General features: G+C 41.6%; 1 protein-coding gene and 1 pseudogene across 8 annotated transcripts in view; one reads left to right on the top strand and one right to left on the bottom strand.

Annotated features, from left to right (window-relative positions):
• The window catches only part of GPC5 (glypican 5), a 1108951-nt gene that overhangs the window by 484997 nt on the left and 598121 nt on the right, over window positions 1-25833 (top strand). The gene's annotated exons all lie outside the window — the stretch shown is intronic.
• Window positions 24627-24730, bottom strand: LOC127043384 (uncharacterized; annotated as a pseudogene).

Here is a 25833-nt window from a genome sequence, read left to right as displayed (position 1 = left end):
TGTATATTGTCATCTCTAATACTAATAATAACCTGGGTTTAGATGTCACTGAATTAAAAAGCTAGTTTCTGGAATATTTTCAAAGGCTAGTGCTGCATACATGGACAATTACAAATTTAAACTTTCTTCCAGGCAGACTAATGGTCTATGCGCTACAAAGTATGGGCACACAATCTACTGTTACTTGTGAACATCCTTCAGTGTGAGACTGATCTGGTCAGCAAATTCAACTGAAGTAATAGAAAATTCACTTGTGAAATACTTTGATAATTAAGAATGCACAATCTGAAACCATTTCATGTTAGTCTATTGCAAAAATGTGTAACTTCTTCATTTTTGTCACATGCTAAACAGCTTCATCATTTTTGGAAAAAAATATTTGCCCATGCAAATTTAATAAAAATCACTTAATACTTGATAGCTTTGACCAATAAACCCCATGTTAAGGTGTTGAAATGGACTTAAAACAGTAAAGACTGTAGTCATAGTCATGTTGCAGTGTTTCTCGACCTGTGCAAAAAGTGACACTCTCATTTTGGTTGCCATTGTTTCACCTCACCTCCTGGCTTATGGCATCACTTGACAGGTCTATATTATATCTCATCTAAGCATGCATAAATAAGCTTTCAAATGATGTGGGTGTATGTAGAATGGATACATTAAACTCCTAAAAATATGGCCCTTTTTTGGAGAGCTGCCACATATCTTCTTCTGTAACATCCCACCCTGAGAGGTAACTGCTCTCTCATTATTATACTGGTCTGCAGGGCTGGCCTTAGGGAAAATAGCACCCTGGGCGAACTTATATTTTGGTGCCCCTGGCCAAAATACAATACATTTTAATTGTTTGGACACACATCTCCCGTCTTATTCCCAGTACAGTACACAAACTGCAGGAAGATAGGTGGAGGAGGACCTATCTCACCTTTGGGACCTAATGGATCAGACACCATACAAAGTGGGGGAAGAGGAGATGATGGTGCAAGTCTTATGACTTTTAGCCCAGCAAATAGAACACTCACCCAAGATTAGGTGACTCAGGTTCAATTCCCCCTTCTGCCTTAAGAGGAAGAAAAGATTTAAACAGGGATTTCCTTATACTTGAGAGAGTGTGCTAACCACTGGATTATGGAAATCTCTTATCTCACTTGTTGAAGCTATTCCATTTTGGATAAATAATTAAGGAGACAAGCACCATTGACAGACCTAAGCTTTCCAAAGGGGACAGAGAAGAAAAGGACTGAAGTGAAGTTGAAGAAAGAAATTAATTTGGCCCTGGATGATCTACATGAAGTTGAAGAAAGGGTCAAGTTGCGGTCAATGATAACAAATTTAAACAATAAATTCAAGATAAGGAGAGGGTGGAGCTTAAAGATATTAATTAGTATTAGTAGTCTTATTTTGTTCTAGGCAGAGCTGCCAGCTCTGCCTACAATGCTTTCAAATATATTTTAATTTGCTTATAACTTTGCCATACTATAACTATTTGGACATAATTATTCCATGTTTGCTCTGTGCCTCTTGCTTTTATTTATTTATTGAAAGTTTTGGAAAAAATGGTTCATTCATGTCCAAAAGCATGTTTCGGGAAAATGGGTAGGTAGTGTTAATGTTAAAGGAAGGAGGCAAAGAGGATAGAAAAGGGGATGAGGATAAAACCAGAATCCCCCCGCCTTTTTTTTTTCTTCTTAAAATTGGAATACTTTGAAATATTTGGTTAAAAAATTGAAGAAAAAATTTCTGACAAGTTTCAAGAAATATTTTTCAACCAGCTCAGCAAGAGAATATCTAATACAGTACTATTAGCATGATACGGTATTGGCTGTAGCCTGCTCCCGTTAAGGTAAATGACAACATTCCTGTTAACTTCAGTGAGAGCAGGGTTGCTCCTTGCAGAATAATTTAGCCCTAAATATCCAAAATAAGAGTTATTATGTGAATGGTTAATATGAGAGCAGTAACATGTCTAAGCTGTGATTCTCTTGCACTGTTACACATATCCATTGTTAAAAATTTGATATGTTCATTTTTTACTCCTTTGAAAGTCCTAATGGTTGGCTAATAAAGGGGCCTTTTTAATCCACTTTTTGTTCCACAGCTTGGACATACAGAAAATCAGGGCTAATGTCATGAGGTAATAGCTGTAATGAAGCTTTCCCTTTCCAGGGCAGACTGGTAGATCCTGTTTAAGGTCAGATGCTTCATACTGAGAGATGTGCCCTTGGAAAGTTTATGGTGTCTCTAAGATAAATTAGACTATTGGAATTCAATCCTTTCAGCATCCACAAATTAGTTTTACTTTAAGTTGGATCATAGTCATAAAAAGTTATTGTTTTAATGAACCATACCATCCATTAGAAGTATAATATTTATTTCAGGGTATTACTTGGATTTGAAGTATAATTAACTCCAAATGAGTTTGATGCTAAAGATAACTTTACGTTCCTTTTTTTTTTTTTACAAATAACTTGGTGTATCACAATTGATTTCAATATTATAACTCACCATGATTTAAAGGCTTTTTCCCTTAAATTTTGAACTGATCCCAAATAAGACTGTACGATGTTCTATTTCATCCCCTTACTTATTAAAGCTTTAGGAGCTGTGCCAAGATTGAATTTGGTCCAATGCATTTAATGAAAAATGCTCAAATGATGCTAATAGCATCACAGTATCTTAACAGTCATGTCAGACTGAGGCATCAGCATTGTCAAAGAAAACTCAGCACTAAATGTTCATCAAATAAGGAATAAAGTGTAATGCAGATCGCTTCATTAAAATAAAATATTCTCATTAAGGGACTTGAATCAATCAGTTATCTCTTCTGAGAGTGAGTACCTTTCCAAACAGCATGCCTGTCTGTGTACAAAGTGCTCTCTGCAGTGGTGATTGTGACATGCATAACAGTTGTCATACTTGCATCATTGCTTACTCTGTCACAAAATGATGTCAATCATGCTCTACAGAAGTTTCCGTGTAACTCACATGTACACAATGCCTAAGGAGCTTATTTTTGCTTTTAAAGTGTTAAATTCAATGCATTTTTGTTGATGAAAAGGAAGGTTGTTAGTGCTGTTGTGAAATTTTCGAGTAGCAGACTAAGAGTGTATTTCTTAAAGGCACATCTCTTATATATCTCTAATATATAAAAATCAGTTGGAAATAAGAGGATGATTGGAAGAAACATATCACAGAAATTGTACTGCCTGATTCTGGAATTAGGGCCAAAATGTTGGCTTTGGTGATGCTCCTTTATATCACTCAGTGTAAGGGTTCCCCTGTTGGGCAAGGGGTCGCCCTTCTTCCTCCGGGGCGCCTGGGAACCAGGCCGCCTCACTACACACCAAGCAGTTCAGTCTATAAAGCGACAAAGCCTGTCCTGGCTCAGGGCGGGGCAACAAGCACAGGTACAGGGCTCGGACCCTCAGGCAGGGCTGAGCAGCAGTTCAAGTCTATAAACCTATACAGCCCAAGCCCTGGCTCAGGGCTGGGCAACAAACACAGATACAGGGCTCAGACCCTTAATCAGGGCTGAGCAGCAGTTCAAGTCTATATGGGTTTGTCTACACTACGGGATTATTCCGATTTTACATAAACCAGTTTTGTAAAACAGATTATATAAAGTCGAGTGCATGCGGCCACACTAAGCACATTAATTTGGTGGTGTGCGTCCATGGTCCGAGGCTAGGGTTGATTTCTGGAGTGTTGCATTGTGAGTAGCTATCCCGTAGCTATCCCATAGTTCCCGCAGTCTCCCCCGCCCATTGGAATTCTGGGTTGAGACCCCAATGCATGATGGTGCAAAAACAGTGTCACGGGTGATTCTGGGTAAATGTCATCACTCATTCCTTCCTCCATGAAAGCAATGGCAGACAATCATTTCACACCCTTTTTCCCTAGATTGCCCTGGTAGACGCCATAGCACGGCAACCATGGAGCCCGTTCAGCTTTTTTATACTGTCACCGTATGTCTACTGGATGTTGCTAACAGAGGCAGTACTGCAGCGCGACACAGCAGCATTCATTTGCCTTTGCAAGACAGCAGAGACGGTTATCAGTTGTTCTGTACCGTCTGCTGCTGTCATGGGTGCCCCTGGCTGAGGTTGGCCGGGGGTGCAAAGACAAAAATGGGAATGACTCCCCAAGTCAATCCCTCCTTTATGGTATGGAAAAATAGAGTCAGTCCTGTCTAGAATATGGTGCAAGTGTGCTAGAGAACCAGAGAGCACAGCCACTCCATGTCAGATGCCGCAGAAATGATTAGCTACATGCCATTCTAGGGGGTGCCACTGCAACAACCCCACCCGTTGCTTCCCTGCTCCCCCAACCCTCCTGGACTACCGTTGCAGTGTCCCCCCATTTGTGTAATGAAGTAATAAAGAATGCAGGAATAAGAAACACTGACTTGTTAGTGAGATAAAATGAAGGGGAGGCAGCCTCCAGCTGCTATGATAGTCCAGGCAGGACATTAAACGGTGCGGGGGAGAGGAGCGCAGCATCCCACTGCTATGATAGTCCAGGCAGTACAGAATCTTTTCTTTAGACATGAAAGGGAGAGGGCTGATGGAGCTCAGCCCCCAGTTGCTATGATGAAGAGGGTTACCAGCCGTTCTGTACCATCTACTGGGAATGACCGGGAGTCATTCCTATTTTTACCCAGGCGCTCCTGGCCGACTTCACCTGAGGCCAGCCAGGAGCACTCACGGGCTGATGATGACGACGGATAGCAGTCATATTGTACCGTCTGCCACCGGGGAGGGGAGGGGAGGGGAGAGGATACTGCTGTTCACTGCCACAGCATCGTGTCTACCAGCAGCATGCAGTAGACATAGGGTGACATTGAAAAAAGTCAAGAAATGATTTTTTTCCCTTTTCTTTCACGGGGGGAGGGGAGGAGTAAATTAACGAGCTATACCCTGAACCACCCCGGACAATGTGTTTGACCCTACAGGCATTGGGAGCTCAGCCAAGAATGCAAATACTTTTCGGAGACTGCTGGGGACTGTGGGATAGCTGGAGTCCTCAGTACCCCCTCCCTCCCTCGATGACCGTCCATTTGATTCTTTGGATTTCTGTTATGCTTGTCACGCAGCACTGTGCTGTGGACTCTGTATCATAGCCTGGAGATTTTTTTCAAATGCTTTGGCATTTCGTCTTCTGTAATGGAGCTCTGATAGAACAGATTTGTCTCCCCATACAGCGATCAGATCCAGTATCTCCCGTACGATCCATGCTGAAGCTCTTTTTGGGTTTGGGACTGCATCGCCACCCGTGCTGATCAGAGCTCCATGCTGGGCAAACAGGAAATGAAATTCAAAAGTTCATGGGGCTTTTCCTGTCTACCTGGCCTGTCATAAACAGATAAGTAAGAGTTAATAGAACAGAAGTACTTCATATCTCTTTTCCTTGTAAAGGGTTAACAAAATCAGTGAGCCTGGCAGTCACCTGACCAGAGGACCAATCAGGGGACGGGATACTTTCAAATCTTGAGGGAGGGAATTTTTTGTGAGTGCTGTTAGTGTTTGGTTGTTGTTCTCTCTGGGTTCTGAGAGTGACCAAACGTGCAACCAGGTTTCTCTCCAATCTCTCTGATACTATTCTGGACATATAAAAGACTGTAAGTACTAGGTAGATAAGGCGAGTTAGGATTATGTTTGTTTTCTTTATTTGCAAATGTGTATTTGGCTGGAAGGAGTTCATATTTGTATTTTGCTGAAAGGATTTTACTTTGTACTTGTATACTTAGGCTGGAAGGGTGTTCCCAGTGTCTATTGCTGAAAGACCCTGTAACATATTCCATCTGAAATTTATAAAGATAATTTTTACTGTTTTTTCTTTCTTTAATTAAAAGCTTTCTTGTTTAAGAACCTGATTTTTTTTTTATTCTGGTGTGAGACCCCAGGGGACGGGGTCTGGATTCACCAGGGAATTGGTGGGGAGAAAGGAGGGAAGGGAGAGAGAGAGGTTAATTTCTCTCTGTGTTAGGATTACTTTCTCTCTTAGGGAGTCTGGGAGGGGGAGAGAGAAGGAGAGGGGAAGGTGAATTTTCCTCTCTGTTTTAAGTTTCAGGGAGTCTGAATCACAGTAACCTTCCAGGATAACCCAGAGAGGGGAAGCCTGGGAGAGGCAACGGTGAGGGAAAGGGTTTACTTTCCTTGTGTTAAGATCCATAGGGACTGGGTCTTGGGGGTCCCCGGGCAAGGTTTTGTGGGGACCAGAGTGTACCAGGCATTGGAATTCCTGGTTGGTGGCAGCGCTACAAGTACTAAGCTGGTAATTGAGTTTAGAGGAATTCATGCTGGTACTCCATCTTTTGGATGCTAAGGTTCAGAGTGGGGAATTATACCATGACACGGCCACTGCATCCAAGTTCAGATTGCTATCCAGAGCGTTCACAATGGTGCACTGTGGGATACTGCCTGGAAGCCAATACTGTCGATTTGCGGCCACACTAACCCTAATCCGATATGGTAATACCGATTTCAGCATTACTCCTCTCGTCCGGGAGGAGTACAGAAACCGGTTTAAAGAGCCCTTTATATCGATATAAAGGGCCTCGTTGTGTGGACAGGTGCAGCATTAAATTGGTTTGATGCTGCTAAAATCGGTTTAAACGCGTGTTGTAGACCAGGCCTCAGTCTCTAAAGCCCAAGCCCTGGCTCGGGGCGGGGCAACAAACACATTTGTAGGGCTCGGACCCTCAGGCAGGGCTGAGCAGCAGTTCAAGTCTGTAAGTCTATAAAGCCCCAAGCCCTGGCTCAGGGCAGGGCAACCAACACAGGTACAGGGCTCAGACCCTCAGGCAGGGCTGAGCAGCGGTTCAAGTAGGTTTAAAGGCCTCCTTAGGCCAGGGAGAGGGGGAGTCTGCCACCCCTGGAAGGGTGGCAGGTGGGGGGACGCAGGCCCTCCTACTCCACTGCGTCCCAGCCCGGGGCCCTAACAGCGGCAGGCAGTCTGCTGCTGCGTCAGTGGGGATCCTGGCCACAATACACTGACATCGGTTCTGGCAGTGCTGCAGCCAGACTAGGGTCAGCTGCCCCCAAGCTACTTCCACTCTCCCCCTCCTCGAGTATCTGAGTCGTCGTGGTGTTGGCAGAGGGGTCAATCACCATCGGCTCCTCAGGGTAAGTGTCCGCGGGTGGGCTCAGCGAGTCCTCTGGATCGATGGCCCCCGTCTGACTCGGCTCCTCCTCCTGGTAGTGGGAGCGGAGCAGGCTCAGCCAGTCCTCCTCCGGGTAGCGGGAGCGGGGCAGGCTCGGCCAGTCCTCCTCCAGGTAGCGAGTGAGGGGGAGGCTGGGTCAGCTGCTGCGTTCTGCAGTCTCCCCAGCGGGAGCTCGGTCTTGGACATCTGGCCTGGCTGACAGCTGCGGCCTTACTGAGCTCAGAGGGCCCACCTTTGTACTTCCGGGTCGGTGCTTGACCCTTTGTGGGGCGGGCCTAGAGCTCTGTAGCCTCCAGCTGGGCTCTTGGTCCTCCGGGGCGCTGGGAACCAGGCCACCTCACTACACTCAGCCAACACACTGATCCCTTCTGGTCTCCAAGGGGAATGAAGGAATATGGCCAGAGTTCTCTGTGCTCCAGCAATCCCCAGCTGCCACAGCAACCCCTTGGAACCACTGTAGGCTGTTCCAATTAACATTGGGAGCTGAACTGGCTTCGTGCAGCCCTGGGAATCATGAGAGCATAAATGTAGCTTAAAACCACCTTATCTCCTGTGCCAAGCAGAATGGTGGGCCACTTATACCTTTTTCTGTCTCTTCCTAGTCAGTCACTGCGTCATAGCACAGTGAGGCCCTGGCCTCTAAGTGCTACTGTAATACAAATAGTGAATAATAAAAGGGAAGGACTGGATTCTGACTGTGCCCTGACCATATTCCGTCTGTGCTGGTCTCTGGTCAGCTGTACAGTGTTAGAGACTTCAAGGGAGAAGACAGTGGTTGAAGCAGGAAGAGGTCAAAAGAGAATCAGGCACAGGCCTCTCACCCAATCAGTGTAAGAGTCATTTTTGTAATTGAGACCTAGATCTTCAAAGGTATTTTGATGCTTAACTCCCATTGAGTACCTTTGAGTATCCAGACCTGAGACCCCAATTTTCAAAGTTGAGTACCTAAATTTAGGTGCCTCTTAGCTCATTTCTGGTCCATCCACATGTACTTTTGAGCCATTTCAGATCCAACCAGCACCTAATGGAAGTCCAGGGTGCTAATCTACACTTAGACCAGCCTAATTAAGAGTAACAGTTGGCCCAGAACATTCAGTGATATTAATGGAGATGCTTCATGCAGAGTAAGTGTAGATTTAACAATGTTGATTAGGCAGCAATATTTTTCCTTCAGCTGTTAAATTAGAGTCTGTTGGCAATCTCCTTCCTTTTTCTAAGCACTTGGAAAACAACTGAAATGTTTCACCAATATAGTCATATTCATTTTTATCTCTAGTTTGCCATCCAGTGCATTTTGATTTCCAACTATATATTCTGTTGCATGAAGGGAAGGGAGTTATCGCTCCTCATACCCCCACTGCAACCCTGCTTTTGAGAAACCAGTCATAGATGCTTGCTCAAACTCTGGGTCCTGTTTGCTAAGATTTCCTTCAGCTTTCAAAATAAAATGTAATGAATAAAGGTGTTCATTAATCAATTAACGTATGATATTCATAGACAGTAGAGTCATTAATGATTAAACTTGCTGGTTTTTCATGAGCTGATGAGTAGTCAGTCAATTATTTTTACCACACAGTTTTGTATAATATTGTAACATGGCATGGGTTGCAACAAATTTTATTTTATTAAAATGAATTGAGTAATACTGCTTCATGAAGTATTAACAATTCACTTGTCCTCATTAGCCACTTTCTTGTGAAGGATATAAGTGAAGTAGAGTATATTTGCATTTATAGTGCTGGATAACTATATACAAATTTATACCTACCAGATCACGAGGATTGACTTGTGGTACATGCAGTCCTTGTTCAATCTTGCTACCACTGAAGCAAATCTATCATTTTCTTCAACTGAACTTCCTTTCTAGGAAATGGCCACTTTCCCTTTTTTTTTTTTTTCTGTAAAGGAGAGATCACATTATCACATCCCTTAGTAGGCCTGCAAACTGTGGCTGTGGTCAACAGAAATTCATAAAACAAAAGTTAGGTCTTAGATTTTGCCCTTTCATGCCTAGACTCCATACTGTTATTAAGCCCTTTCTCATTCTGTCTTGAGACAATGGCATATTTTCTAGTGACTGCTATAATGGTGGGAGGATCTAGCCACCTGTTAACCAAGTTTCAGTATATTGAATCAGCATGATGAAGTAGTTGATTACGAGAATGCTACCAAACAATTCCTTTCTGCCTGTAATAATTAAAAACTAAAAACTAAACTCTGAAACAAAGGAATTAACTCAGCTTTCTACCCTTTGATTGCTTTATATGTATAGTAAAAATGTTATAAAAATTTGCTTATTAGGAGCACCTCTGAACTGAAGTTTTTCTGGGGAGAAAACAATTTGACTCATAGCCTATGCTCCCATAAGAGACCGGATCCAAAACCCATTGAAATCAATTAAAGTCTCTTAATTGACTTCAGTGGGATTTGGATCAAGTGATAGGTGCACAGTGACTGTTAAGAAACTTGTGATACAAGAATGATAAAGATGGCACTGTCAAAAATATGAGAATTTTGATTTATGTAATTTAAGACAGTCTCAGCTGGGTGATCACCATAAGCCACACTGGTGCCAAATGTGTCTCTGGGTACCAATGATAATGTGAGCCCATAATTGGAAGACAATGGTAGGATAAAGTGGCATCCCTAATAAGTGTTGTCAAAGCTTGACTTATAGAGCAACCATCGAGCTCAGTGTTGCATACATATTTCTTGTCTTCACATACTCAAGGGGAATTAGGAAATACTGCGCTCATTGAAAATGAAAAATGAACCATTCATCTATAAAGTGCTTGCATGCAATATGCAATGAATAAAATATTTCATTACTCATCAGCATAAATATTATAGTCCTTAATTAGGATGATCATTCAGTTTTATAAATTGGAAGAACTCTGACAAATTCATAATCTACAATACCACCATGAATTTTATTCTGTTGTTCACAATGACTTACATTGATATGTATTTGAAAAGAAAAAAGTCTAGCGGATATTATCTACTGGATTTACATCTCTTGTTACATACTGTTTCTAAAGACATATAATGCCTTGTTCTATACTGACCTTTCCTCACTTACTAAATTAAGAGATGGGGATAGAGTTCAATCTGTTGAAGGAAAATAGTTCCATTGGTGCCAGATCAAGTCACAAATGAAGGGAAAGATTCACCTGTGAAGATATAAATAGCTTATCATAACAAAATATTTATTCTTCATACTCTGTATTCTCAGTCCCAACTAAACAATCTGCAGTATCTTGCATGACAGTGTGGACCATTCTCTATAACCTCCACTCTTTTGTGAGGATGTACCAAAAACAAACCAAAAAAAACATAATTATTGACAAGAAAAATGTTTTTGCCACACGTGTGAAATATTAAAACATCTTGTATTCATTTGGAAGTTTTCACATTTTATTCTTTATTCTACAGCCGGATGTTTTTTTGTTTTTTTCCCCATCATTTCCTAATAATGTTCGTTGTGTGGAAGTGAAAGGTTTGAGTTCTTCGTTCTTTTATATATGTATGTTTTACTTCTTCATTCTTCATTGTTATATATATGTATATTTTACTGTACAGTTTATATTATGTAATTTATTTTTTCTGTCCTTTTTCATATATAGTTTTTTGGCAATTTACTGAAATCCTGCGTGTGTGCTGCTGCTGATGACACAAAATCACGGTGTTTTACAAACACTGGCATTAAATCATGTAATTTTATCTGACGTCTATAATGATTCATATCACTTTAAAATATTAACTTCACTAGGGCAGTACTGACATTCTCAAGATCAGCTGTAAATCACATTTGTATACTATAATTTCTCTACCAAACACGTTCCTTAAAAATTCCTTTATTCATACAGTATGTACAGAAAGGTCAGTATCCAGTGATACAGATCTCAGTGCTCTAATTATGCTATTTGTATATGACTAGCATTCACTAAAATCTGAATGAGTGACCTAAAGGTTTCTTTCATGCAAAGTGCTGTTCTGAGGAATGAAACTACTGACCTTAAAAATTATCCAGTTTGATCATAGTAACGTATTTATGCAGCAGTATAGGGTGCCACGGACCCATGGCGCTGTCTTTCTCTTCTGTGAACTGGATGCCTGTTGAATACAGCACCAAGAAAAGCTCACAGTTTCTGTTTATATCTTTATTGATCTCCATAAAATCTGGGAGATAAATTACCAGAGTAGGTTTTTTTGTTTGTTTGTTTTTTCCTGTTGTGCACATCACAATGTAAAAGCAGAGCTAGAAGATGTTTTACATGCAATAATAATATCTTATTTCTATTCATCTGTTAACTTTCTGTGTAAATAATATCTTCAGCAATATTCCTATTAGCTTGTGAATAAGTATCCTGCCAGTGGGAGTAGTTCATTAAATTGCAAAAATGAGATGCTGACCAAAATGACTGAACTTTCTCTCTGTAGTAATTCACAATTTGTCTTAAATCAAGGGATTACCTCAATAGTAATATCCTTGCTTGTTCTAAGTCTTACAACATGTTACATAAATTACGGAGTGCAACCTAATGAAAAGAATACTAAGTAGCACATTTGAGGTAGCCATGCCTATCTGTTAAAAAATCAACAGTACGAGTGAAAATATTTCCAGCTATTACTAAAGATTTATTTTAAGCAAATTTGGGAATTTCAGTAGCAAGTAAGATTTCATAGTTAAGAAAACCTGAAATGAAACTCATTAATTAGGTCAGACTAAGAAGTGTGGTCTGCCAGGGCCACCTAGAGGGGAGAACAAAAGAGAGCCCCTCAAACAAGATGGCTAGTCTGGCTGGCTCCCCACTCTGGGTGTTGCGACCTGGTGCATGGGATTACAGCATCACTCAAGTTGCCCCAGCAGCCTCTTCGTTGATGGTGGATGGACTGTTGGGTCAAAAGAGAGACACTGCAACCCTACACACCAGGTCACATCATCCAGAGTGGGGAGCTGGTCCTAGCTCTGCAGGACAGGAGCCACATCTGGGGAGTGATCTCACACTCCAACACGTGCACGTACACTCATGTGTGTGCATGCCCACACACACAGAGGAGGCCTTCCCTCAGTGGTAATATTTTTTTTAAATATGAGGGACCTCAGTTACAGATTTTGCCTTGGGGCCCCAAAAACCTCCATGCAGTCTTTATAAAGGCTGTGAATAATCTGTGTTTGTATCCCCTGCCAAGTCCATTGCGGAATGGCAAGGTCAATAAGGGTTGGGAGCGAGTAAATACTTTTGTGTCTCTTAGCAAGACCCTTTGACCCATACTGGAAGTAGTATTGACAGTCTCTGGAGGAGTTATATCCAACCCTTCTTTGCTGGAAGGTGATCTCTGTGACTGGGGTAAAGGTCTTAATAAGGAGGAGTAAAAGATTCATGGATTCTTGAAGATGTGGTCTGGTGGAAGAAAATGTAATTGAAACATAGTTCAACACTATGTCATATTTAACCTCCATTAACTTTGTGGCTGTTGACTCCTATATTAAGATAATGGGTAATACATTGTATGACAGGAATTTCATTTTTCAAACCTACTCATGCTTAAGTAAAAAGCTACAGTGGAGAACATCAGAACCTCCATAAAATCTCATATAAAATTTCATATATTAAGGATCTCAAAAAGGAGGTGAGCAGTGAAGTGCTAAAACTTAGAGGTGACACAAAATTATTTAGAGTAGTCAAGTTCTAGAGTGGACAGTGAGGAACTTCAGAGGAACCTACTCAAGCTAGCTGAAAGGGCAATATGATGGTGGAAGAAATTCAATGTTTATACATTTAAAATAATGCACATTGCAGGGAAAAAGTTGAAATATTCATATACTGTACAGGGTTCTAAACTAACGTTACCAACTCAGGAAAAGGACCTGAGATCACTTTGGACTCCTCAAACAAGACCTCTGCTCAATTTATAGCAGCAGTCAAAAAAAAGCAAGCCAAAAAATGGTTGCATAAGGAATTGGATGGAGAATAATGTAGAGAATATTCTAATGATATTATACGAATCAATGGTTCTCCCTCATCTGGAATACTCTGCCATACTGGTCAGCCATGTCAAAAAAGATATTGTAGGATTGGAGAGAGTTCAGAAAAAGGTGGCCAGGATGGCTAGGGGAATGAAAAAACTCCCATATGAAGATAAATTGAAAAATTGGGATTGTTTATCTTAGAAAAAAAGATGAATAATTTGGAACATGTATGTAAAATAATGAATGCTATAGAGAAGGTGGATCAGGAATTTCTGTTCTCTCTGTCTTATAACACAATAAGGAGACAGTCAATGAAACTGAAAAGTGGCAAATTTAAAAACTGATAAATATTTTTGTTCACATGGCGTAGAATTAGATTTTGGAACTCAGTGCCACACAGTTAGGCTAAGAAGCAAGAAAGATTCAAGGAGGTACTGGATATGTATATGGATGTCAAGAATATCCCAAAGTTACACTAATTAATAATGATTAAAATGTGTTTAGAAGGGTTACTGAACCTCATGCTTCAGGATTTAAACCAATCTCTTTAATTCTTCTACTTCCTCTCAAGCTGGCCAGGTTGGTGACAAGATACTAGAGTATATGGATTATGAGTCTGATCCAGTAGGGCAAATCTGTTGTTCCCATCTGCCACTGACTCCTGAGTGGATCCTGTAGTATTGCTTGGTTACTCTGGTATAGTAAGAAAGACTTTTGAAAGTTGCCAGCATGTGCAAATGAATCTTCAGTCTATTAATTCACCTTGGATTGCTTTAAACTCGTCCCAGTTTTGATCTCTTACATTTTCTTGTGTGTTCATCGCTTATGTAGGGTATCCATATATGGCTGGAGGGTGCATATATGACCTTGTAACCATAGGTAAATATGATGGGTTCAAGACAGGTGCATTTATTTTGCTATTGATTCCATGAATGGCTGTGAATATAATGTCTCCATTTCATCTAACAGGACAAAAATTCAAATCCATATGCACAGTATGAACAAGCCCTTTTGTTCTCTATAATTACCCATTGGATGCAAAAGGAAAATTGGAAAAGATTATCTGTCCTATTGCTATTATGAATGAGCATAATCTCATTAAGGACCTTCAAAGATCAGTTTTTCAAGTCCATAAAAAGTTTAAATTAGCTTTTGAGATTGAACTATTAGGAATTAGACTGTTCCATTATGCAAGATGCTTGTCTCTTCAGAGGATGAGCAAATTGCAGTTTTCTGTGTTGGATTTTCAGGTGTACAATGAGCATTGCAATATAGCACTGTGACATTTTGCCTGCTTATATCATTTTAGGTACATTTGTCCTCAATTTATGTAATGCTAAGGTGTTGAAGATCAATTCATCCTCTCGCTCTTGAAATGACAGTTAACTATCAAAGATCAATTGCCAAATTAATTGCCAAAATTAGGCTATCCCATCATACCATACCCTCCATAAACTTATCAAGCTTAGTCTTTAAGCCAGATATGTCTTTTGCCCCCACTACTCCCCTTGGAAGGCAGTTCCAGAACTTAACTCCTCTAATGGTTAGAAACCTTCATCTAATTTCAAGTCTAAACTTCCTAGTGTCCAGTTTATATCCATTTGTTCTTGTGTCCGCATTGGTACTAAGCTTTCATAAGATAGCTTTTCTATTCCTTGGATCATCCTAGTAACCCTTCTCTGTACATGTTCCAGTTTGAATACATCCTTCTTAAACATGGGAGACTAGAATTGCACACAGTATTCCAGATGAGGTCTCACCAATGCCTTGTATAACGGTACTAACACCTCCTTATCTTTGCTGGAAATATCTCGCCTGATGCATCCTAAAACCGCATTAGCTTTTTTAAAAGCCATATCACATTGGCTGCTCATAGTCATCCTGTGATCAACCAATACTCTGAGATCCTTCTCCTCCTCTGTTACTTCCAACTGATGTGTCCCCAATTTATAACTAAAATTCTTGTTATTAATCCCTAAATGCATGACCTTGCACTTTTCACTATTAAATTTCATCCTATTACTATTACTCCAGTTTAAAAGGTCATCCAGATCTTCCTGTATGATATACCGGTCCTTCTCTGTGTTAGCAATACACCTCAGCTTTGTGTCATCCACATTTCCTTTGTCTAAAAAATCTGTTACCTTCTCAAAGAAGGAGATCAGGTTGGTTTGGCACAATCTACCTTTTGTAAAACCATGTTGTATTTTGTCCCAATTACCATTTACCTCAATGTCCTTAACTACTTTCTCCTTCAATTTTTTTTCCAAGACCTTACATACTACAGATGTCAAACTAACAGGCCTATAGTTACTCGGATCACTTTTTTTCCCTTTCTTAAAAATAAGAACTATGTTAGCAATTCTCCAGTTGTACGGTACAACCTCTGAGTTTACTGATTCATTAAAAATTCTAGCTAATGGGCTCGCTATTTCATGTGCCAGTTCCCTTAATATTCTTGGATGAAGATTATCTGGGCCCTCCGATTTTGTCCCATTAAGCTGTTCAAGTTTGGCTTCTGCCTTGGATGTGGTAATATCTACCTCCATATCGTCATTCCCATTTGTCATCCTACCATTATCCCTAAGCTACTCATTAGCCTCATTAAAGACTGAGGCAAAGTATTTGTTTAGATATTGGGCCATGCCTAGATATGCTTGCTCATCCAGCTTGGTTTACAACTCCAGCCTATGATTTTTTCCCCCTTTCTTGGGATGCAGGCTTCTCATAGTTTCTGCAACTTTGACTTGAAGTAATTCCAGGCCTCCTCCGCCTTTAGATCCACAAATTCTTCAGTCCAATCCACTTCCCTAACTAATTGCCTTAATTCTTTAAAGTTAGTCCTTTTGAAATCAAAAACCCTAGTCCCAGATCTATTTTTGTTAATCCTTCCATCTAGTTTGAACTGAATTAGCTCATGATCACTTGAACCAAAGTTGTCCCCTACAACCATTTCTTCTATGAGGTCCTCACTGCTCATCAAAACCAAATGTAAAATGGCATCTCCTCTTGTTGGTACTTCCACTACTTTGGTGAAGAAGTCCATCAGCCGTCACATCCAGAAAAATCTGAGCCCTATTATTATAACCAGGGCTGGCTTTAGGCCTATTACACCAATTCCCCCGAATTAGTCCCCGCGCCTAGGAGGGCCTCGTTCCCAGTGAGAATTCCTTCCCTGGTTGGAGGCGCCTTTTTAATTTTTACTCACCTGGTGGCGCTCTGGGTCTTTGGCGGTGGGTCCTTCACTTGCTCTGAGTCTTCGGTGGCAGTTCAGCGACGGGTCCTTCACTGCTGCCGAAGACCTGGAGCGAGTGAAGGACCCACCGCTGAAGTGCTGCCGAAGACTCAGAGCACCGCCCGGTGAGTACAAGTCCCACATGTTTTTTTACATGTGTGTTTTTTATTCATCCTTGCCGGGGCCCCATCGAAACTGTTCGAATTGGGCCCCGCACTTCCTAAAGCCAGCCCTGATTATTACTAACACTTGTCCTCTAGTCTATATCTGGGAAGTTAAAGTCTCCCATGATCACACAAGTCCCATTAGTGTTTATTTCATTAAATACCTTAAAGAAGTCTCTACCCATATTCAGATCAAATCCTGGCAGTCTGTAGCACACCCCAAGCACTATCTCAGGGGAGGATCTAGTAGTTTTCTTTCCCAATGTGATTTTTGCTCAGACAGACTCTGTCTTATCCATTCCATCACTTCTTATTTCTTTACAGTTAACCTAATCATTGATATGCAATGCTACTCCACCACCTTTGCCTTTATTTCTGTCTTTCCTAAACAGCACATAGCCTTCAATACCTGTACTCCAGTCATGACTACTATTCCACCATGTTTCTGTTATCCCTATAATATCTGGTTTCAGTTCCTGGACCAGTAGCTCTAGTTCCTCCATTTTGTTACCTAGGCTCCTTGCATTAGTGTGCAGACATTGTAATTTTTGCCGTTTGGCTTCACTGACATTTTTACCCGGTTAGGTACAGACATTCTACCACCACTACCACCAGTCAGACTGGTATCTACATTACCCTTCCTCCTTATGTCCATTCTTCTAACCACGGTTGTATCCTCTCTTACTTTATTTTCTTCCCTCTCAATGTTAAATTCTGACATGGAGATTACCTGGACATCTCCCAACCATCTCCTCCAAATTCCTAGTTTAAAGCTCTCTTAATCAGTTGTGCCAGCCTCCATTCTAGAAGTCTATTTCCCTCCTTACTCAGATGAAGTCCATCCCAAGAGAACAGTCCTCTGCTGTCCATGAATGCTTCCCAGTGGCCATATGTCCCAAAGCCCTATTTATAGCACCACTGCCTGAGCCATCTGTTGATCTCCATAATCTTGTCACACCTTTATTGCCCTTCTCTAGGAACAGGCAGAATCCCACTGAAGATCACTTGAGCCTCGATTTCCTTAAGCATCTTCCCCAGTCTGGCATGGTCTCCCTTGATACGTTCCAGCGAGAATCTAGCTGTATCATTCGTTCCCACATGAAGGACAATCAGCAGATTCTTTCCTACTCTCGTTAGGATCCTTTTCATCCTCAGATCCACATCCCGTATCTTATCCCCTGGAAGACAGCACACCCTTCCGTTCTCTGGATCAGCTCTAGTTACAGGCCTGTCTATTCTTCTCAGTAAGGAGTCCACAATCACACCTTTTCTTGGTGACAGTGTGATTCTCTGGTCTATCCCCTGTTCCCACTGACTGCAAGTCCTCTTGATTTCCGTTGTCTCTTGTAATCCCCTATAACCCATCCTGTATCCTCCTGGGGCTCAGATTTGGTGTTGTCTCCATTGTCTCTTCCCCTTTTCCTATGGGACTAGCTGCTCTTCTCTTCTTCCTTGCCCTCTCACCTTCAGCGACCACCTGCTGTGCCCCTTCTTCATTTTCCAACTCTGCAAACTTGTTCCTGAGCTCTATTTCTCCTTCACTGGCCCGTCTTTTCTTCTGTCTGGTTCTCTTAGTCACATGTTTCCACCGTCTACTTTCCTCACCCAGCAGTCTCCCCTCAGAATTCTTTGGTCGTGCTTCCATCTGCAAGTCTGAGCTTTTCCCTTTGGCCTCATCATGTCTTTGCTCCATCACCTGCTCGAACCTCCTTCTAAACTCTGCCAGAGTTTACACCTGCATCTCCAGTGCTCGGATCTTTTCATCCATCAGTTCTATCAGGCGGCACTTCATGCAGACAAAGCACTTTTCAGGTATCCCCTCCAGGATCATGTACATGCCACAGCTTCCACATCCAGTCATCCTCATTGTGTCTTTCACTGCTGCCTCTGTATCAGCCATAGCCTTCCCACCTAAAACCTGTTAGTCCAGGAAACACAAACCAAAACAAACCCCCAACAGGCAACAGAACACTGGCAGATCACCACCCACTCCCTTCACTAGCCTGTCAGTTCTTCTGCCTAGATCTCTTAGTCTCCCCTGCAAACTCCCCCTGTAAACAGTTAGGTGCTTTTGCAAGACCCACCCTCCCATTATTAATAGTAGACTAGCTTGACCTTGTTTACCACAGATTTTTAAAAATAACTTTCTTCTCTGCATTCCTTTTAATGTAGTGAGAAACCATTTGGTTAAATGAAAAATACTGTTAATTTTCCAGGGCGTAGCAATGTATTTTTGAAATGTGTCCTTCTAAGCACAAATTTAGAACATTTCCTTTCATGTGAGCAGGTGGTGTCAATGTTATAGATTCTCTTCTACAATTATTTCCCCTGCTTATTGTTCCATGTTGTGCCTCCTGTTTCTGTTAATCTTGGGGCTTCCCTCACAGTGAATTCCCAGTAACCGTGGGGTTTGGAGGCCAGACTTTCTACCTCTTCCCCTTCCCCTCTCCACTAAATCCTTCACATCACGAGGGAAGATTTCCTGGTAATTTTCCATGATTATTTTTGTAGGCCCCTATGCAACTGTCCCAAGGGTTCCTCTGTGGGAGGTGATTGTCTAGCCCTCTGGAACCCAATTGCATAAGTCCCTGACCCTGTGAAAATGTATATCTATACTTAAATTTACATGCTTGAGTAGTCCCATAGATTTAAATGGACTTATCACATATGTAAAGTTAAGTGTGTGCTCATGTTTCTACAAGGTAGAGGCTTTTTTTTTCCCCCTACAATTATATGTTTTAGGACTGAGACCCAGTCTCATTTTATTTAGGCTACCAGATTTTCCCAGGATTTGGTAAAAATTAAGCTGTTTCTATTCAAAGGCCTTCCTGGGATGTATCCTTTATACCCTGTCTGGTAGATAAAACTGAACTGGTATCAAAGTTGCTATATAAATGATAAATGATACACGTTAATTACCAAATAATTAAGGATGCATCCTCAAGCATCTTTTCGTGCTGTTCCACAACAACTGCAAAAGATTATGGGGTAATGGAATCCTGAAAAGAAACTGAAGTCAATTCAGGTAAGGCTTACCTGACAACAAACAGTCAAAACATGGTTTTAATTAATCTAAAACATATATGTGACCTTGAATAAGAATTTTCACTTAATATTGCTATCAGTACTTGAGGAATGATAGGTATCTCTGAGCTAGACTACTTAACTTAGTTACATTTGTCAAGGAGTGGACATTATCCTATGAGTGTTAGTTTTTCAAAAATGCTGTTTAAATGTCATTAAACAAATTTTGATAGCTTCCAACCATTTAGCCAAAATCTTAACTAGAATGCAGACACTAACTCATCAAGAATATAGGAATATAATTTGGATTTTTCTTCTTTAAGAACAAGAGTGACATTCATATTGTATCTTATATCAAGTGCAGGACCCTTTACCAAAGCAGACAGCACTTTGAACAAAGAGAAGATATTTTGATTGCAAATGAATATGCAGAATTTGCAAGGAAAGACATCAAGCCTTGTCTTTCTGAAGTGGATGCTTGGTTTGCATAAAAAGCCCCTCGCCCTTCTGAGTCTCTTTTTAAAGACATAATCCTAAAAGGTGCTGAAAGCCCTTTGCAAGCAGTTTAGTGAACTGAAGGTGCTCACCACACTGGGACAGGTACTTGTAGAATCATAGAATAATAGGGTTAGCGGGGACTGCAAGTGTCATCTAGGCTAACCCCCTGCCAAGATGCATTTCTTGTGTGTGAATATATTTGTTGTGTCTAAGCCTCCTTTTGAAAACCTCCAGTGAGAGAGCTTCTACAACAGGGATCGGCAACCTTTGGCACGCGGCCTGTCAGGGAAATCTGTTGGCGGTCCTGGACAGTTTGTTTACCTGCAGTCTCTGCAGGTTTGGCGGATCGCAGCTCCCACTGGTGCAGTTCGCTGTTCCAGGCCAATGGGGGCCGTGGGAAGCGGCGGCCAGCACATCCCTTGGCCCACGCTGCTGCCCATAGCCCCTATTGGCTTGGAATGGCGAACTGTGGCCAGTGAGAACTGTGATCGGCCGAATCTGCAAACCCTGCGTGTAAACAAACCGTCCTGGCTTGCCAGCAGATTTCCCTGACGGGCTGTGTACCAAAGGTTGCCAACCCCTGTTCTACAACTTCCCGAGGCAGTCTGTTCCATTGTTCTACTGTTCTTACAGTTAGGAAGTTTTTCCTGAGATTTCATCTAAATCTGCTGTGCTGTAGTTTGAACCCATTGTCTCTTGTCCTGCCCTCTGTGGCAAGAGAGATCACCGAGCAGGGCCCGGTTCTAAGTAACAAGTCCCCTTTTCGATTTTACTAGACTGGCCATAATAAAACAGTACCTGTTAAAGCAATATAGAGTTTAACATATATAATCTGTTAAAACTAGCTTTTATAGAATAAAGCAAAAAGTTGTTGTTTTCTCCCATGAAAAAGTGTAGCTAGAAAGTTCTGGTCCTGCATTTCATCCAATGGAATTGGTTAGCCTAATAATATCTTAAGTGATCCCACAGTCAATCACTTAGTTAGGGGCCAGGTTATCCAAAACAGAGCTGCTTGAAATCTGGAAATTCCAACATTTCTCAAATATTTTAATTCTGGATCTCCCCCCAAAAAAACTACACATTTCAAAATTTCCAGCACAAAGGAAATTCTGAAAAAAAAATCATTTTGGAAAAACGGATATATTTTGATTAGCTTGTTTTCCCAAATGGAAATGAGCAGCTGACTGCCCCAACTCCAGGGGACTCCTCACTCTGTGTCTAGGGATTCAGGGGTGACAGAGAGGAGAGCCTGGAAGTCCTGAGAGCTCAAGGAAAGGCTACCAGGTTACTGAAGCTTCCCTAGAACCTTGGCCACAGGCAGTGGTGGATTAGCCACTTGGCCAATGGAGTGCATGCTCAGGGGCCTCAACCATTTGGGGGGGTCCCGGAAAAATGGGTGCCCCCATGCCCTGACCCACTCTGCCCACCGGCACTCCTGCCGGGGAAATGGGGTTGGGGCATGGGGGCAAGAGGTGTTGGGGGAGACTACAGGTGCAAGAGGTGAGGAGTGGCCCCAGCTTGTTCTGGCCCAAGGCCCCACAAAACCATAATCCGCCTCTAGATGCAGGAAGTCCTGGGATCCCCAGCCCTAGGACAGCCTGTAAAGCAGTGCTACCTTGAAGCTCTGGACCCTGAAAGCCTTGTCTCACTTGCAGCCCAGAAGATGAACAGGCAGGAAACAATGCAGGTGTCTAATGGAAACTTACATATGTTTAGCGGCTGTTTGGTGTATGTTTGTCAAAACAAAAATCTTTCCATAAACTATTTCAGTTTTGACCAACTGGCATTTTCTGGGAAAAAAAAAAGTTTAGGAGGAAAATTCTCAATGAGGTTTAGTCATTAACAGGACAAATAATTTATTGAGCTGTCTAAATGCTACAGACCAAATTCTTATTGAATTCAGTAGGGGCAGGATAGAGGTCCACCAATCATGGGATTCACCATACTGCTATAAAGAAATAATTTGTAGAGTCGTAGAAACTGCTTGTACTCATTTAATCCTATGAACAATTCCATGTTGATAAACCTTTTCACTAATTTCTCAGGCTGTTTTGCCCTTGAAGGACAGTGAATGATCTATGCCATTAAGGTGTACTAGTTAAAAAGGAAAATAATCCAAGATAGCTCTGTCTGTCTTATCAGGAAAAATTCAGTCTGCAATTTGCTTTCTTCACTGGCTTGCTTTTCATGCCTTTGCATATTCTTTTCCTCAAACAGAATTACCTATAAACAGTAAAATAATTAATGCTCTGCTCATCTGAGTATATACGTTGGTTACATTAAATAATGTTACTTCTAGAGGGATTCTATACCAAAAAATTAAAAATATATTTGTCAAAATAATGCAATATAATCACACCTGTTTCAATTGTTTTGGTAATTTATTTAAACTACACTAGAGAAAAAAGTCACAATAACTATTTAGCATTTAGAATCATAGAATATTAGGGCTGGAAGAGACCTCAGAGGTCATCTAGTCCAATCCCCTGATCAAAACAGGACCAACAGCAACTAAATCATTATCAATTTGCCAAGCCAGGCCTTAAAAACCACCAAGGATGGAGATTCCATCACCTCCCTAGGAAACCCATTCCAGTGATTCACCACCCTCCTAGTGAAATAGTGTTTCCTAATAGCCAACCTAGACCTTCCCCACTGCAACTTGAGACCATTACTCCTTGTTCTGTCATCTGCCACCACTGAGAACAGTCTAGCTCCATCCTCTATGGAACCTCCCTTCAGGTAGTTGAAGGCTGCTATCAAATCCTCCCTTACTCTTTTCTTCTGCAGACTAAACAAGCCCAGTTCCCTCAGCCTCTCCTCGTAAATCATGTGCCACATCCCCCTAATCATTTTTTTTGCCCTTTGCTGGACTCTTTCTAATTTGTACACATCCCTTCTGTAGTGGGGGACCAAAACTGGACTCAGTATTCCAGGTGTGGCTTCACCAGTGTCAATGACAGGGGAATATCACTTCCCTCAATCTGCTGGCAATGCGCCTACTAATACAGCCCAATATGCCGTTGGCCTTATTGGCAATGGGAGCACACTGCTGACTCATATCCAGCTTCTTGTCCACTGTAATCCCCAGGTCCTTTTCTGCAGAACTGCTGCTTAGCCAGTCGGTCCCCAGCCTGTAGCGGTGCATGGGATTCTTCTTTCCTAAGTGAAGGGCTCTGCATTGTCCTTGTTGAACTTCATCAGATTTCTTTCGGCCCAATCCTCCAATTTGTCTAGGTCACTCTGGACGTTATCCCTACCCTCCAGCTTAGTGTCATCTGTGAACTTGCTGAGGGTGCAATTAATCCCATCATCCTGATCATTAATAAAGATGTTGAACAAAACCGGCCCCAGGACCGACCCCTGGGGCACTCCACTTGATACCGGCTGCCAACTAGACATTGAGCCATTGATCACTACCTGTTGAGCCCAACAATCTCTCCAGCTTTCTATTCAATTTATAGCGCATTCATACAATCCATACTTTTTTAACTTGCTGGCAAGAATACTGTGGGAGACTATCAAAAGCTTTGCTAAAGTCCAGATACATCACATCCATTGCTTTATCCCATAGCCACAGAGCCAGTTATCTTATTACAGAAGTCAATTATGTTGGTCAGGTGTGACTTGCCCTGAATGAATCCATGTTGACTGTTCCTGATCATCTTCCTCTCCTCCAAGTCCTTCAAAATGGATTCCTTGAGGACCTGCTCCATGATTTTGCCGAGGACTGAAGTGAGGTTGACCAGTCCATAGTTCCCCAGGTTCTCTTTCTTCCCTTTTTTAAATATGGGCACTATATTTGCCTTTTCCCAATCATCCGAGACCTCCCCCTATCGCACGAGTTTTCAAAGATAATGGCCAATGGCTCTGCAATCACATCAGCAAACTCCCTCAGCACCCTTGGATGCATTAGATCTGGACCCATGGACTTGTGCATGCCCAGCTTTTCTCGGTAGTCCTTAACCTGTTCTTTCACTACTGAGGGCTGCTCACCTCCTCCTCATAGTGTTTTGCCCAGTGCAGCAATCTGGGAGATGACATTGTCTGTGAAGACCGAGGCAAAAAAAAATCATTGAGTACTTCAGCTTTTTCCTAAGCACACAAAAATTAAGTTACAAACACTTTGTAACTAATACTTTGCCTTGCAGTTATAATCCTGGATTTTCATTTAAATTACATTACAGAACACCAAACAGCAAAACAGTAAAAGGAGAACATCATTTTAAATTGCTCAGACCTTCACACATTAAAATCATCCAGTTTTGCTAATCGTTGTCTTGGACCTGGCTGGGTACTTTGGGAAGTGCTTGATTCTGATTGTCCTGATTGCTTGGTAAATGTTTTATTTTCTCTCAAAGTCTTTTTTATTGGATAAGTAAAATAAATCCTGAGCTTTAATCTAACCCCATTATGCCACTTTGGCACAGGAAAAAAGTGAGAAAGCACTTAGATCTTCCTAGCTGATTCCCTTACCATCATTTATAAGGCTTTACATGATGCTGGCAATGTAGGAGGCTTAAAATTGGGGGAATTGACTGAGAATGGGAACAGTTAACTAACAATAGAACATTAACAATGTTAGATACCACAAAGTAAATGGCAATGCCTTAACCATATGTGTGTTATAAAAGTCATTAGGACCTCTTCCATGCTTATCAAGGGGAGTGCTATTCAGGCTGCTACATTTCTGTCTCAGAGAATGAGATCACTTAATTAGCAGGCAGGCTGCTACATTTCTGCCTTGGGGACAGATCCTGCCTCCTACATAATAAAAAGCCCTACTTCTCCACACAGGTCTCTCTTGCTTGTTGGTACGCACGCATGCTCATCCACGCCCCCTGACAATGATCAACATCTCCCCTGTAGGTACACATGCCCAGTCCCCCTCCCCCTGCAGTGATTAGTGTCTCTGAGGCTGCTCCAGGCACCTTAGAACAGACATGCTGCCTGGGCTGCCAGAGAAGAGGCGCGTGTCCCCCTGCAGATTTCTTCTGGATTTTTCTGTGTAGGGGACACAGAAAGATGCAGACCATATAAATTCTGAACCCCTGCAGGGGAGCAGAATTCTGTCAGGAGTAGTAATGTTTTTCTATTGTTACATTTCAACCTTAATTTTAAATACAGAGTTTGCCCTAAAAAGACTTCAAACAACTGAATGCTTTAGATCAGCAAGTAAGAGCTAAATGACCTGTGACAACCCTGAAGGTTTTGTTTCCAGATATTCTCAAAAAACTCAGCCAGGTACCGGAAGGCGTGGGATGCCAAAATGAGAAAGACACAGAGAATCTATGCTTCTGCCAATAGGACACAGAGAATCATATGGTTTGTGTAATTATCTTTGTTGCTTCATTTCACAGGCAGGACAACTCTCATTCTGACCTACTATTCCCCAATAGCTTTCACAAGTTCTAAAGGGCATAAATCTAGTTTGAGTGGGTTTCTCTCAGTGAATCTAGAACATTCATTTTGGACACTAAATAAAACTCAGATAGGGAAAATGGTGCATAAATTCCATCCTGCTCTGCTACTGCTGCCACTGCTCCAGAGAGATTGTTGCAGGTCTGATCTCCCATGATGAAAGAAAAGGTCTTGCATCTTTAGTTTAATCTATTTTGTTATCTTTTTAAGCAGCCGGGTCAAGTATCTGTTTGCTATATTGCTTTTTTTAAATTTAAAACCCAATAATCTGTGAACATATTCAGCATGCTCAATTAACAGAAATTCTAGATTATTTATTTCAATATATAATCCTCAGAGAAGGTGCCTCTCTTAG

The sequence above is a fragment of the Gopherus flavomarginatus genome, chromosome 1 (assembly GCF_025201925.1).
Source record: "Gopherus flavomarginatus isolate rGopFla2 chromosome 1, rGopFla2.mat.asm, whole genome shotgun sequence".
NCBI classification, from domain to species: domain Eukaryota; kingdom Metazoa; phylum Chordata; order Testudines; family Testudinidae; genus Gopherus; species Gopherus flavomarginatus.
Note: the sequence above shows the minus strand (reverse complement) of the source record. Positions and strands in the feature narration are given on the sequence as shown.